The sequence below is a fragment of the Syngnathus scovelli genome, chromosome 4 (assembly GCF_024217435.2).
Source record: "Syngnathus scovelli strain Florida chromosome 4, RoL_Ssco_1.2, whole genome shotgun sequence".
NCBI classification, from domain to species: Eukaryota; Metazoa; Chordata; class Actinopteri; order Syngnathiformes; family Syngnathidae; genus Syngnathus; species Syngnathus scovelli.
In genome coordinates, this window is record NC_090850.1 from 22251911 (window position 1) to 22265704 (window position 13794).

General features: G+C 39.6%; 1 long non-coding RNA gene across 1 annotated transcript; it reads right to left on the reverse strand.

The window, feature by feature from the left end:
- Nucleotides 1-1342: 1342 nt before the first annotated feature.
- Nucleotides 1343-7344, reverse strand: LOC137839531 (uncharacterized). The gene is made up of 3 exons (XR_007480880.2): nucleotides 7074-7344; nucleotides 4398-4495; nucleotides 1343-1637 (listed from the first exon to the last, which is right to left on the reverse strand). It is a non-coding gene; the product is annotated as an uncharacterized lncRNA (long non-coding RNA).
- Nucleotides 7345-13794: the final 6450 nt, after the last annotated feature.

Sequence of the window (13794 nt, forward strand, 5' to 3'; positions counted from 1 at the left end):
AAATAGAATCTCGACATGCCTCTCAATTTGAGTGATTCTGGAGAAGAAAAAAAAAAAAATCTGATACGGTGCGCGCACAAATGAGAACCATAAAGCAAGAATTGTTGCGGTTATGGCCTATTTTTCAAACAAATTGACTACCATTACAGTCTAACTAACTGTGGCGTGTGGTGCAGTAATCATAAAGCTATTTGGAAGTAGACAGCAGTGGCAGTGTAAGAGCTGATGCGCACAGACATTCCATTATTTAAGTGATCTCATCAGAAATAACACTGGCGCCGTCATCACCCAACTGCTGCGCCCTCGTTTACTCAGCCCGTTTTGCAATTCAAAAAGTCAGCAGGTGTACGCTTAAAAACATATCGAGAACACACGTTTGAAAATACTGCCAACAAAAGGTATCTAGTTATTGTATTGTAGTGTTTTTTATTCTCACCCAGGGCATAATTGAGCATTATAATAAAATTGGTGCAGGCCTGAATGAAAATACATTTCTTTGAGCAACACTTTTAAATTGCAATGCCTAAAATAATAATACCGTAATTTCCGGACTATAAGCCGCGACTTTTTTCCAAAATTTTCAACCCTGCGGCTTATATAAGATTTTTTTCGTGATTTTTGTGATGACTTGATCACTTTTATACACTCGTAAAAAGGCTGTGGACCACTGTTGTGCGGTATCTTGAAGAAAAAAACAACAACAAAAATACTATTTTGAAACAACTATGGCTGCTGCTTATTCTGGCTGTGTTGCTTGTGACTATTATGAGCTTTAGTAGGAATGCACGCTAGGTGACCTGCGTCAAAGGGCTCTAAACCTTTTCTCTTACTCTGCCATGTGACTCAGAGATTACACAAAGCAGTGGCGCTGTTTGGACCATCTGCAATGTATTAAAACCCAATCAATCAGCATTTAAATTCAATTCTTCTGACATTTTGCTCACCAAAAACAAGTTGTAATGAATGTGAACTTTTAATGCTATTTATTCAGAAGGTTACTTTGAACCCTGAGGCTTAAATGGCGGCACGGCGTATTTATGGATTTTTACGGCTTTCTGTGTACTGTCTTTCTTTGTAAAAAAAACTCATGTGCACGTGCGGCTTATAGTCCGGTGCGGTTTATGTAAGAAAAAAACTAAAATATCCCTGAATTTTAGCGGGTGCGGCTTATAGTCCGGTGCGGCTTATAGTCCGGAAATTACGGTAATAGAAAATATGCTATTCTGTTTTGATCATAAAATCTGATTCGAATATGAGCAGCCGACAGTTCCGCCTCGCAGTTTCGAGTCCGACCGTACAACTCTCGGCTCCCGGTTTGAAATATCAAGCTATATTCCACCTCTTCTCATGGTACAGCTTCATCATTTTATTGGCAGCAACAACCTCCGTCTCAGGTTTCTGCACAGCCTTCTGACCTCATCATCTCACGTGTACAAAAGGGACAAATTAAATTAGGTGGCGTAATGAAGCAAGATGCATTTCATATGAAATCGCTCTCTTCATTGTTCCCCAAGTCACTGAAGAGACTCATCGGCGCTGCATGCAATCCCGCTTTCACTTAAATGATGTCCGTTTGGATGAGCTCTCAGGGGCCTCCCTTTTCAAGCGTACCTCCTCATTGGACCGCGTAATGCTTCCTGCAGAGATATATACTTCCATGAATGGAACTTAACATGATCCATTAAATTAACAAATTTGATTCCCTTTTTTTCCCCCCCAGAAGGTAATAGACTTAAATTATCTGATATTTTAAAACTGCACTGACCTGAAGAGGAAGGAGAAGGGGAGGAACCAAAAAAGGACAGGCCAATCTCATTGATACGAGTGTAAACGATATATGTAATTAATGACGCACTCACTCCTAATTAAAACATCAGAGTTCTTATTTCGCAAGGTTGCGGCAGCAGGTAGACAAGGTTCTTGCGGAGAGATGAGGGACATGCATTTTCTGACAGTATCGCACAGCAGCACCTGCTTTTTGCCCACACCTGCGTCTGCTGGAATCATATCTCATTAAGTCAATGAATTAACATCATCCTGGGCCAAGGAGAAAAAGGATGATTTTCTCATCACAGTGTGGGGGGAAAAAAAAGCTTCGTGCCGCAGAGGTGCCGCAGCGCGTCGTCTTTCAAAAATAAACTGGCAATTGTGTGATTCAGCGAGGCAAGCCAATTCGCCCCCCAAAAAATGAATTACTGACATTTGGCATTTTCTTCAGTAACCAACTGTTGTATTTCCTTTGAATCAACTTCAAAATCTCCTGAGTATAATCTGGTTATATTCAAACTGCGAGTGTACGAATAACACGAGCGAGTGCATGAAAAGAACAAGTCAGAAGGCGGCAAAGCGTAGAGAAGGAAAGGAACGGGGTAGAGAGGCAGAAAAGGCAAAGTCGGCATCATAACACCATGCCCCCAGATAATAAAAGCTACATGGGAACAATAAAGCCATATCAACTCACTCACTTGAAAAAACAATAGGAAACAGGCAGGGAATGCCATTTAGGATTAAAAATTGATATCCATTCAATAGAATATTCTGTTGTCTTTAAAGAGAGCAGACTACACAAGGCGCCCTGCGGGACATGCATACCGGCACTTCATGAATACATGAATCCCACTGCTCGGGCTGGCCTTCGTCCCTACTCACCGTGCTCGCCTCTTGTCAAACCTGTTGCACGTGGCCTTTATGTTTGGCTAATTGTTTTTCCGTAAATATACTGAAATGGATGCAGTTGGACAAATCATAGAAAAAAAAACAGATTGCAAGGTATATTTTTTCTGTCCTCAGGTGTATATTGAAAGAAACAAGGCCCAACTTTTTGTAAACTAAATACTACTACTACCAGTAAAAAAAAGGAAAAAAAACTATATAAATAGATAAAAATAACCAAATAAATAAAAAATAAAAATAAATAAATACACAAATAAATAAGTAGGCTCCTCACCTCATTTGTGCTTCTCCATTGACAAGTAATAAAGGCACCATGAAATGATAAAATATGACTCCTGCATATTGCAAGGTATATTTTTTCTGTCCTCAGGTGTATATTGAAAGAAACAAGGCCCAGCTTTTTGTAAACTAAATAAATACTACTACTACCAGTAAAAAAAAGAAAAAAAAACTATATAAATAGATAAAAATAACCAAATAAATAAAAATAAATAAATACACAAAATAAATAAATACACAAATAAATAAATAGGCTACTCACCTCATTTGTGCTTCTCCATTGACAATAATGGCTCCATGATGTGATAAAATATGACTCATGGTGGTCAAGTTTACACAATACTGTTACAAGACGTGATGGCATTGGATTGCACGCCTGCCACACAACACCATGCATACATCCATCATAATTTCCGACTCCCGCTGTAGCCTTGTATTCATTCTTGATCTCCAGGGCTGTCATTATCACAAAAGAAAAACAGAGCACCGCCTTTTTGTTGTTGTTTTTTGGGTACATCATGTATTATGTAAAGTCAATGCTTCTTAGTTAGAAAGAGGAAAACATTGACATAATTAAATGTATTAGAGCATCAGCAGCCCACGAAGAGCAGAGGTTAATGCGTTACTCTGGTCCGTGCTGTAAAAACGATTGTTCAAAACAGTTGTGTGGTATTAGGCAAAGAGCCAAACACATCCTCAGGGACACATAGTTCTACTTCAGCTCTCATAACCTTCACACACATAAATGTTATATTCAAGGCATATGTATGAAGTGGAATTCACAATACTGAGCCTCATTTCACGTGTGAAAAACTGTTTGAATGGCCTTCAATACCAACCGTTCAATATGTGAGGTCTACAAACCATCCAGAACTTTGAATATTTATAAGCAAAGACACAATCGATGTTATTTCATCCTTTCCTGAGTCGTGAAGCCTTTTTTGTCGTGTTTGAAGAACGATGAATATCCCTTTTCAGCTGCAGTTGTATTCCAACCGTACTGATTTTGTGTGTCATCCACTAACCCTTGCCTTGTTCCTTCTTTATTCATCAAACAAAATTCTCATAAATGTCTCTATTTATTCCAAAGTAGAAAGACCTACTCGTTTGTGATTCCGCAACTGATGACTCACACATCCACATTTGCATATACAACAAATTTGTAAGTTCTTACAATATTCATGAGCACTGGCAGAGCAAAGTATTTTTTAAACTCAAAAAATTGTTCCGAAAAACCTGAGAAACATTCATTATAGGTTCCAATAATAGGAAAAAGTGGATAATGTTGCAAATAATTCTTGGAAAATACTCAAAAGTCGATTATTTGGCCTGAATCCTCAGGGGTGCAAGCATATTTTAGGGAGGCCAACGCCCCCTGCAGTCCCCCTCTAGCTTTGCCAGTGCATAAGTGCTATAGATGTAAAACGTACAATAAAAAAGCTTACCGTTTTTTTAGTTCAATCTTTGTCGACAGGTTGTGTTTTCAGATTGATGAAAAGCCCGCAGCGATGTTGCAGCGTCCATGCAGCCAGATGGAAAGTACCTTGACACACAAAGAGAAACAGACAGGCTGCGTCACTTCACACGAGAGCAGTGAAAAGTTGAGACGGGCCGTTTCCACGAGCACCCATGTCAGCCGGGCACATCGACCTCGCTTTGATGGAATAGTCGCATAAGGATAAAAGGCAGGTGACTTTTAATGTTCACCAATCAATCAGTGCAGCCGACTGTGATGCTCTCAGTTTTGTTTGAGCGTCTATTAGCCGCTTTTGGCTGCGGGATGAATTTCACAGTGTTTTTAGTAAAGCAGAAAGCATGTCTAAGTGGGAGCCTAAGTGGGAGCCAATCAAGCCTGTCAGACAAAATACAGGGCACATAATTCAAAAGAAGGTTTTCAAAAATAGTAATTAGAATGTTAAAAGTCACGATGGAAATTTCCCTGTTGACGATGCATAAAATACTTTTTTCATTTGTCTACTCTTTTTTCATATAATGTCTACTCTGTTCATTTTTATTTATATTTATCATCATGATCATCATGGCAAAACCTTCAAAAGAAGTACTTTTGACCTTCACATTTTATTTGCGAGTCTGCATTTGGAACCGCAAAGGGGAAACATCTTCCTGTTTCTGTTGCCTTTATTTGAGCTATCAGTGTGTAAGCAGAAAGGCAGGTTGGATTTGATCTCATTTCAGGGTCTCGAGAACATCACCCACTGCTTTTGGAGCAAGGACATCTTTAACCACTGCGGCTGCCTTTGTTCTGCCTGTCGTGATATTTTTGAAAGAACTTTTTGAATGTGGTAGGAGCTTTTGATTAAGCACAGTCAGCAGTGCTGTAGCTGAGGTTGTGTTTGAATGTGTGGCAGACTTCAGCTGCAGTCACCTCCAAGAGGAGTTAAGAGGCTCCCACCTGACTCTCATAAGACATGAAAGTTAAGAATTTATGTCATGCTCACTGAAACTCAAGTATTCATTCAGAAAGCCAACTTTTTGACGTTGAATATGGAATTGGACATTTTGTAACTAGAGATTGCAAAGGATTTGGGCTGTTAATTATGCTTTCTGATCCTGCTACCTTTGTTGGAAAATAAATGCCCCCCTCCTGCTCAATCTCACAACTTCCCTGTGTTTTGATCCAACTGCCCTTTTGCCTTTAATTCATCCAGTCTTTGTGTCTTTGACATACCGTATTTTCCGGACTATAGGTCGTAGTATTTTTCATAGTTTGGCCTGGTGCGACTTATACACAGGAGCGGCTTACAATGAAGATCTCATTGGATTTCTTGATTTGGAGCGACACGAACGGTTCGATAAAATTGTTAGCATGTTATTTATGCTATAGTTATCTGAATAACTCTTAATAAGTCACGTCAGGCACGTTCTTAGTTCGTTGTTTATGTGTCATGTAACGTTAGCACGCCGTAATGTTCAGCCTAATGTTGTCTATTCTACTTTTATTTTAAATTGCCTTTCAAGATGACATGTCTGTTCTTGCTGTTGGATAAATTTCCACCAAAAATGCGACTTATACTCCAGTGCGACCTATATATATTTTTCTTTTTTATTATGCGTTTTATGGCTGGTGCGACTTGTACTCTGAATTGATTTATAATCCGGAAAATATGGTAAATGAGAATAAAGTGGGCAGGATATGTGTGAGACAAGACCACACACACACACGTGTGCACGCACAGTCACACTCGCACGTACTTGGAATGAGATAAGTCTAACAAAGGAAGGCCTGGAGATACTCTGGGCTGCCTCTGCCTTTGTACAGTTGACAGGCTCATTCACCGTACTAATTAGATGACAATGCGTAATCTGTAAATTCAGATGAATGGAAATAAAGCTTTGATGGGTACTTCAACATTTTAATAATTAACGACACATTCAGGACTCTCCTTTTCTGGGCACTCAGCACCAGTGGAGTGTTCATGGTGGCCAGCTTGCCTCTATGTTCAGTTTTTGGGTGCAGGAGGAATCTAGGGACAAATTATATATATATAGTGGTCGCCGGGGTTCACAAAAATATTACCAGTGTGTTTCTTTGGCTTTCAATATGATGGCTCTTCATCAATTATTCATATTTGATCATGGACTGTACATCTTTCCCGGTTCACAGTTTTATACTGATGCTATGTCAGATAGAAGGTATACGGCTGTATGACACTTCCCCTCTTTGCGACTAACTCTTAAATAATTAGGTAGTCAATTTTGCAGCAGCACAGCCTTTAGCTTAGTTTTATAAATGTTTGAAGCCTTTGCAAGCAGGAAGCATCCGGACGTCAGCTTAAAGGGTTGTTTTCCAGGTGAGCTTCTGTCACCGTTTCATCTTTACAGTCTTCCCAGACTACAGCAGATAACAAAGCGCATTTTGCGATGAGTATTTTTTTTTATTTACATACAATCTTGCATCTTTTTCCTTTAATATGTTGGATATTTTTCAAATCAGAATTTAGAAGATATTGAACGGTCACACACTCTGGTTGTACCAAGTGGGGTGTCGATGAAAATGGCAGATGACATTTGCACGAATAATAAACATCTAACCCAAGGAGTCTCCTTTTTTGTGTCCTGCTATGAGGTCTTTACATCTGATATGATTGGGTGAAACTGACCTTAAAACGCTGAAAGAGCCGATGACCCATCTTCAAGAACTCCACCTGAGCTAGCGTTCCATAGTTTCTGCTGTTTATTCATTTTACTGCACTCAAAGGAAGATCAATATTAAGAAGTAAAGTGTTGCCAGAGTAGCCATGCAGCAGCAGGTACTTGTGTGAAACCTTGCAATTGCATCGAACTCGATGGACAAAAAAAAAAAAGAAAGCCAGAGAGGACGCTCAGCTTTGTTAGCACACAACTCATTGCAACAACTATCACTACTTCTGTGTGCACAAGGATCTTTATTAAACACGCCCACTTAATTAACACAGGTGTTTTCACTTGGACCATGGTGTCAAACCCGAGGCCCGAGGGCCAGATACGGCCCATCAAATTATTTTATGTGGCCCGCAAAGACAAATTGTGCATCGACTTCATGTGTCAATAATAAAATTTGAAATTGTCTTTACTTTTAAAAAAATAGAAAAAAATTCTAGAAATGTTTAGCATTCATTATTTTTTAAAATAAATAGTTTTTACTAGTCTCTGATTTCAAAACTAGTTATTCATCAGTTTCATCATCAACCAAGAAATACTGAATACAATTAATCAAAACATAAAATAGAAACAATATATAATTGCGAGCATAACTTAACAGAAAGTCTGTCAATCAATTGTACACCTATAACGAAACTGACTTTACATCTTGTCCCAGCATTCAATGAAACATTTAAAGGGCACTCGAGCGTAGTGCGTCGTAAACCAAACTCGGAGTAAATACTTCAGGTTCAGGATATAAAGTATAAATGTTCATATTGTATTCCGCAGCGAATAAAAATGAGGCAACTTTTAATAGTCTGCAAACATTGCAAATTGATGGAGCGTGAATCGGCATAAGCGGGAAATAAATTTATGAAACGAAATGCTGTACATTTGGTTGTATATCTACCAAGTCAAACAAAGTTAGCACCATCGTGCAGTTTTGCTGCCTTCAGCCTGCGAGGCTTGTTGTGTTGTTGTGCTTGAGAGGACAGTATGTGCTGCATATTGAGACTAATGCCTCACGCAAGATGAGAAGGGCGGCAGAAAGCCACCCAGAAGCTTTTTTTTTTTTTTTTTGCCAGCTGGTTTCCTACGCATTATGGAATCTTCTTAATGGCCGAAAGCAAGGCTACAAACACAGAGTCACTTTGTTTTTACTTCACGTCAACATTGTCAAAAAAATAAATAAATACTCAGCTAATCTTGGGAAATGGAGCCTTTGTTGTAGAATTTGATAACAATTAACATTTTCTAGGAGGTGGGGAAAAAAAGCTAGTTAAAGCGTATTGTAAAGCCCCACAGGTGGTCAAGGATAGACTCAGCCGTTAAGAGGCATTAGAAAGGCAAAGAATTAAATCAAACAACCGGGGGGGAAAAAAATACAATTAATAGCTTTGTGAAGGAGTAATGCACAGATGGCAAAACAGAGATTGATGTTGTGGAGTAGAACAAAGTGGCAGAGACCCTAAACAGTCACTTGGCTGAGAAGAGGTCCCAAAACATCTGCTCTCTGCCTCCGTACTGCCATGACTTACTTCCTCACTCCCATCATTCATTTTCCCACGATTGGTATTGTATGGACAGGTTGAGGTCTGCAGCAAAAGGCCGAATGAAGCAAGCTTCCCATGTTTCACAGTTTGCATTTCACAGATGAGTGCCAACTATTGCCGCTTTTCCATTACAGGTTTCGGGAACGGCACGACTCACCACCGAATGGGCCTCGCTTGGCACAGTCCAGCCTCTGTTGCTTTTTCATCACAACAGGCGCCGTTTAAATCCATTCCCGCCTTTAAGTGGCGTTTTACTATGACGGTATGGCACTTGGTAAAATTGCAACAAATATAACCGGTAATTAATTATACGGTGTTTGTTAGCATATATTTTGCACGTAACCCATTAAAGTCTAAAGCTAGTTAATGATGTGGGGACGTGCTATATGCAATATTAATTCGAGCTGTCATGGGAATTAGCGACAAATCGGCTGAATAAACAACGTCTTAATGATGCCGTAGGTGGTCTTCTTTTCACAATGAAATCGTAATTGTCTGGGGATCGAGTAAGGCAAGCCGAAGCCGCCCTCATCAACTCGCTTCATACACCGCGGCTTCACTTTTAATGGTTAAAATACAACCCGGCAAAGCCTCATGACGATACTTAGAAGACTTTTGATAGACATGAGCTTATTGTGAAAAACCTCATTATCATCTACCTAAATAATGAAGGCCCTGGGGCAGAAAAAATCCTAGCACTAAAATAAAGATCACACAGGTGAAAATACTACAAGCTCCGAATGCGATATTGGCTACCGCTACGTTGTTTTGACAGCTGTATGTGCATCCATTAGGGTATATTATCTGTTTAGGTCGTGTGAATGCTTGACAACAATTACTGTGGGCTAGGTACTTCACCTCACTTGGGATTTATAAACAATACGATTAAATATTGGAGCCAGCTTCAAGCCTGCAGTTTAATCCATGTCATCAAAAAACATACATGATATTTTTTCGTGATCTGATGCTAATCGTTTTAGTCAACAGTGGTTTTATTTTGCTGTTTCACGATTGGTTAAGCCCTGTCATGTGACACCCAAATGGATTTAGGATGGAGTTGTTGAATGAATAAGTGCAGCAACAACCAAGTAGGAGCTGATTATGGTCTGGTGATTGCTTTGTATTGTTTCTACATGAGCAGAATTCTCTATCAGACACTGATAGGATTTTGCTTCTGAGTAACTGTAAAATACAAATCTTATCTATAATTATATGCAAAACGAAGTAGTGCAGTTTGCACACTGCGTGGCCCTTCTGCCTACGCTAACTAGGGCATTCGTTTACGAGTCAGTGGAAGGTTACGTCTTTTGAAAAATAGACGACAAAGCTCCAGTTTGATTGACACTGTCAAGCAGATGCATATTTAGTGATATGGTTATTATTTATTGTTACGTAGTGCCGTTTTTGTAATCATAAGAAATTTATATGAATATCTTTATAATGTCATCTTTTAAAGTTGAAGCTGTGTTAAAAATAAATGAATTGCTAGATACTTTATGTCCATATTTCTTCCGCAATTCCCAGCAGGATTTTCCTACGTCTGTTGCCTTATTTCTTTATTGCTGTGGAGGTCTTTCCACAGGAGATCTCTCTATCAGAGAAAAATCTGTGTGCAACAGTCCACTTGGCAGCACTTCACTCTAAATAAGGGGGGAAATGGAAGCTCTGTCAAGTGAAAATGCATGAAAGCTTGATTTGTTTGCTTCTTTCTTAAGAACATTACTTTTAGCCTGTTTTTCTTCCCCCGCTCCGCCTTTTTTGTCTGATTAGTGCATAAATTTGATGATGAAGTGATTTGCTCCTGCTTCTTAAAAACACTGAATCCAACATCACTCACATTTTACACAATAACAACTATTACGGTGCTTAACTTCAGCATTTGTTAAAAACAAGACAGTCGCACGATCAATAATTGAAAATAATAATATCATAAATGGTCTTTGATCAACGGCGCTGTGAGAACAGCAGCCTGTTCCTGGCAGCTCCAGCTCACTCTTGAGCTTTGCTTTTCTTTTCTCATCTTTAGTTTATTTTGTTTGTGTTTTTGGACCTCAGTGTGTTGCTTTTATTTTTTAAACATGAATGCACACTGTGTTGGCTTGGAGCCAAGGCTCCCATGTTTGCAGGCGGGATCAACTGTTGGCGCTCCACGCTCGCTCTCCGATGGCTCCCCGGGGGAGGAGACTCTACATTCCCTCTGAGCTGAGGAGGAAGGAGACGGGGTGTCGTGGCGGGATGGGCAAGGAGGAGACGATGTCAGCCCATCCTCCTATCTGTTATCATGGCAACGTAAGAACTATCCCCAATAAGAGTCGCGATGTTAACCTAGCATGACAAGGACTTCCAGGAGGCAGGCCTGCTGCTGTTTACGCAGTCATGGCTAACAGCACTAAGATCAGAGTTTTTCCTCCTGGCATGTTTTTTTTTTTGTATCAGCTACCGGTGCTGAAATGATGCTAATTTCTCGATTGTAGGACTAATAATTTTATATTTATGCCATCTTATCTTAATATCCTATGACTGATGTTTACACATAAAATTGAGATGTTGACTTGGACCACAGATTAAAGTAGTAGATCAAAACTCCCCTCAGGCTTTCCTTGTTGATTCTTTTAGGTTGCCCTGCACAGCAAGTCAATAGTTTGCTTTCTGTTGGATGGCAGCATTCTGGACTTCCTCCAGTTGGACTGTATGTGTTATTCATTAGAAACTTCTTTTCACTGGGGCTATACAGAAGAGAAGTTTGACCTGATGACGCCTTGAGCTGAGCTATGGCTGCCAAACGCTGAGTGAAATCGCCACTTTTACCTATTTTACGGCTTGTGGTTATTCCTATTTTAACGTAAAAACACAAACGCGTTTATGAAATGGCTTTCAGCTCAATGTTGAGCAAAGCAGAGGAGGAATAATACAACTGGTTGTGTTCTTCTTAAAGTAAAGGTCGTTGGGTACTTGTAATAACAAAGCAAAGGATGGGATACCTTCATCAACTCTTAATTCAAATTTAGATTCTAATTGCTTCATTAACCACCAATATTTTAAAAGTATTGAAACGGAATGAAACATCAGTAGACTGTATTCTAAAACTGTCATAAAAACCTGGTCTGATGACTAATGGTAGTCAAAGACTACACTTGTAGTGAAACTGCAAACTATGTCTGCCATATTGTGTTTGCAAGAGCAAAGACAGCCTTTACAACTACTAGGCCTTGATACGATGTAGTATATAACACCCTGAGGAGCAACCATTAGAGTGTGCAAGACCAGACATTTCATGAGAGACAACACGGAGCTTGATGAAACTCTTTGTCAGGCAAGAAAACCCACAACGTTGATCGGGGGGGTGGGGGAGGATGCAGAGATCCTGAGGGAGACCCTGACCCTCGCACTCTCTTCAACCACTGGTTTCTTGGTTTCGTTATCTGACAGACAGCTTGAGGATTTTTTTTCTTGATGGTGAACTCTACCAAATCAGGCTTTGGGCATAAAGCAAGATTGAAAAAAAAACAATAGTTCAATGTCTCTGACACCCCCCGAGTGTGAAAACAACAATAACACAGTCTCAGTGGAGACCCTTAAGTTGTTACACCAAGAATCGAGAGACCCCCTAATCATTGATTTCTCGTTGGGAGAATGTAAAATACAATGTCGCTGGTGGCTATCGTTGAATTGTTTCACAACATTTCATTGGTGTTGTCCAATAAAAAAAATATCACTTTCATTACATCTATTAAGTCTCCATTGTCAAGTATCAACCTTGAGCAGATATCCAAGGACAAGTTGAATCCATCATTCATGAAGAAACTATTTTCCCACACATCGGAAGAACTATATAATTTACATTTCTGGTTTGTCTGAACGAAAGGCTTAAGTCCTCATACTTCTGGTACTCCGGTGAAATGTTTATGCGCTTTGTTTTGACAAAAAAATCAGCTGACAAATGTGATTTCCATCTAGGCACAGTCTAGAATTGTGCCAACCACCAAAGAGGCTTGTTCCACTGAAGTCTGACGGACTGGCTGCAAATCTTGGAGCATGGGGTTTTCCTGACACTTGTGAATGCCTTCAAATCTGTTTGAAAAATGTAGCGCACTTTAATTATGAAATAAGCAGCATTTGTGTCGTTCTAATTTGGGATGTGAGCATGCTCAGCTCCAAAACATTTTGAAGAAGAGCTGCCTCTGCAGCTGTGGTGCCACACACCGGACGAGTCGCTCTCATATTTTGACAACTGGCAGATCTGATGTGTAGTTGTGACACATTTGAGTGGGCGGGAGAATACGCACAGTCAGAGAAGTTTCCAGCTGCGTGCTTTTTCGGACTTGAGCTCACGGTGTGTAACCTTAAATGTGACATTTTAGTTGTGAAAAAGAAAATCCAGTAAAACAACTTGCACTTGCAGCACACAAATCAACATATATATATTTATATATTATTATTTGTCATTATTATATTATATTATATTATATTTAATTAGTAAAACATGTAAAAGTAAGTTTAAACGAAGAAATTATTCATGCAAAAAATTATTGACTGTTATATAGAAAAGGAATAGTCAAATCATGAATCCGTCATCGGCTCTTTCAGGATGACGATTTGAATTTATCGATATGAACTTGCCAAAATGCATATGAACTAAAATACTTCAAAGCCACTTTGAACGTGTTGTGCAGGCAGTGAGCGCTGACATGAATGAGCGGTGAAGTGGTTCTAATATTAGCATATCTTAGTACCGCCTGTTAAAACATCAACAGATGAATAGATTTCAGTCTTGGATCGAACCGCCCATACCGCCCCCTGCTGTCCATTGAAACTGACATCCGAATGCTGGAGATCGTCACGACTGTTTTCTAGCCATGTGACGTTTACAAAGTGAGCCCGAGGCCAGTTTCGACGTTTGCTGCTCAATCAACAAGCGCAAAAAAAAAAAAAAAATCCACACCAATGTTTAGATTCTCTCGATACAATTGAAACACACATCTGAACTTTGCCATCATAAACCCACAGATAGCACATCCTTCACATTTCAATGAAATCCTATTTCAACAAAACGCAAGGCGGGGGCGGGGACCGTTGCAAACAGGTCTGGAAGCACCGAAGTGAGGATGTCTGGCCGAGTGAATTACATTGGCCTTGTTGTTTTTGG